The sequence below is a fragment of the Capsicum annuum genome, chromosome 3 (genome assembly GCF_002878395.1).
Source record: "Capsicum annuum cultivar UCD-10X-F1 chromosome 3, UCD10Xv1.1, whole genome shotgun sequence".
Lineage (NCBI taxonomy): Eukaryota > Viridiplantae > Streptophyta > Magnoliopsida > Solanales > Solanaceae > Capsicum > Capsicum annuum.
The window spans coordinates 233,656,752-233,659,694 of NC_061113.1; positions in this window are offsets into that span (position 1 = coordinate 233,656,752).

Genomic DNA, 2,943 nt, shown 5'->3' on the forward strand with positions numbered 1-2,943 from the left:
TGCGTAGTTCTTGAAATATATGTCGTACAAAATTCAACCTCAAAACCCCTAAAAGTTCAGGGCTATTAAGATTTATATATATATATATATATATATATATATATATTTGTAAAAACTTAGCCTCATGATATTTAAAGATTCAGGGCTGTTAAGATTTATATATTTTTATTTATTTTGTAAAAATTTAACCTCATGATCCCTAAAGATTCCGGGCTATTGAAATACATTTTTATTTTTTTATTATTATTATTTTTATTTTTTTTGTAAAACTTAGCCTCATGATCCCTAAAGATTCAGGGCTATTAAGAAATATAAAAATTGGACTTGAAAATTAGAAAATAATTATGAAAGTAATCATATTTTCAAAATATTTTACAATAAATCTATGAATAATTTTTTAAAAGATAGGGTGGTATCCTGAAAAGGACTTCCTCCGTATCTCACTAAGATGTGAGAATCAGATCCTCGTAGTTCATAAAGACCGTAAAACTATGTTACTAAAATTTTTTTTTCTTTTAAAAATAAAATTTTTCTTTAAAAATAATAATAAAATAATAATAATAATAATAATAATAATTCAATAAATGTGAGGATAAATTAATCTCTTGCATTTTAAAGTTGGCTAAAACCGGTCAACAAACAAATAGCCTTCCAAACAAATGTCAATGAGCACGTAGGATGAACATGTTGGTTTTTGTAAAGTAGGTCACCTGTCCTAGACAAACCCGACCCCTGTGCCGAGTCCCGCTAAGTCAAATGCATATGATGCAAATAAAGCGGCACCTAATAGGGATAATCAAATTCTGAGTTTTCAATTTTTCTAAGTTTAAACCTAATAGGGATAGGTGTCTAGACTGGCTTACCCGAGCGGACACTCGAGCCAGGAAGGGACAACTTGGTCGGTAGCAGGGCTATACTGCCTTCGTTGTTGATCCGAACCCCGCCTAACATAAGTGACTATATCCTTTACCAGGTGCCTTGACACTCCGGTTATCTCAAAAAGAAGGTGGGAGGTATATGCTGCATTCCCTCTATCCTATTTCAGAGACTCAGAGGGGGGTACGCGAGAGAAGACAGTATATAATACAGTTCAATCAATATTAAAGCGGTGAATAAGCGACAAGTAGCACATAAGGCCAACAAACACAATATCAACAGTAATTAAAGCAAGTATAAGTCAATATATAAAAAGCTCGAATTCTTATTAATCCCCAGCAGAGTCGTCAGAGATGTCACACCCTTTTTTTCGCCCGAAGAGAGTCGAGTTTGAAGGGTTTTTCCAATTAAAGTGACAGTATTGAATAGGGATTATTTTATTTATAGAGTCGTCACTTGAAATTGAGTTTTGGTGTTCCAAGTCACCTTTTTTGAATCTCTAGTCAAAAGGAAATGACTCTTTATTATGGTCTGCGAAAATAGAAGACGGGTAAGGAATTCTGTTGACCGAGGAAAAGGTGAGGGAAAGGTGTGAGGCATCCCTCGAGTCCCGTAGTTCTAGGACGGTCGCTTTTATTTACTTATCTTGACTTAAATTATTTGTTAAATTATGTTAAGGCCTATTTCGCTCATTTTTATTGATACCGAAAATTTGTCTTATTAAAATAAATCAATGAAAGTTAATTTTTTAGAAAAATACTTGACAAGGTGCATTACTGCATCCTTGAAAATATTCCAGAAAGATGCATATGCCGCATTTTTAATTGAAACGAATATTTTAAAATGTACCTAAAATTATCTAGCATTTTTTTTAAAAAAAAGGGCTTTGTCTACCCAAAGTGTTACATAACTTTAATAATAAATTTGAGTAAAATTGATTTAAAGTTATTAATTAATTTAACGAAACAAAGAAAAAATCAAAATTTATTAATAACAACGAGCAAAATAATAATAAATAATAATGAAAATAATATTCCTAAATAAATTTATTTCAATGGTTAAAAAATGTTATCTAATGATTAATTTAAAATAATTTAATAATGCATAAAAAAACGTATTATGAATTAATGCATCTTAATCATAAAAAGACAAAAAAGTAAATACTAATAATAAGACATTATAGTAATATAAGATTTACACGTTTCTTGAAAGATAATATTACTTCAGTATAACAAATAGTTCTTAGTCGTGATTTATTCATCTTTCAAGTTAAATTTATTTTTGCAAAGTACTACTTCAAACTTTCTATTATCAATCAAAACTATAGAAAACAAAATAAAATAAAACTCATGCTAGAGAAAAAAAAAAGGATATGGCTAGATCTGATACTAGAGGGGGAATAAGGGAGAGGGCGATGGGTGGTTACTGACGTTGGTGGCACGGATCCGGTGAGGATTGGCCGGAGAAGGGATCAACAGTGTCGTGGCTGATTTTGGGGTAATGAAGGGAAAGGGGAGAAGGGAGCGGCGTCGATTTGACTTCGCCGATGATGGTAGTTGGATGATTTTTCAGCAAGGGATGCGTTGACGTGAGGGATAGGGAAGGAGGGTGATGCCGGCGGGTAAAGCGTTGCTCCGGTCAGAATTTAATGGTTTTGGGATATTTAGTCGCCGGAAAAAATGGAGATTCCGACGAACATGTCTCCGAAAAAGAAATCCCCTATTTCGTTCACTCTTTCCATCCTCTCTCTATAGCTCTTGATTTCTATATTTTTTTCTTGTCTGTCCCGATTTCTATCTCACTTCTCTTCTGATTTTTTTTATGCATATCAGTGTGAGTATGTGTTGTCGTATATGAATATGAATGTGTATGCAATGCGTGATGTTGTTATTGATAGTGTGTGCAATGAATCACAATATGGTGTGTGGAATTGTAATAATATTCATTTTTTTACTGTTTTCATTCTATTTTAATTTTTAAATCAGACAATATCGTTTATTCAGAATTTTTATATTCAACACAATATAAATATATAATATTCAGTAATTTGATATCATAATAATAACA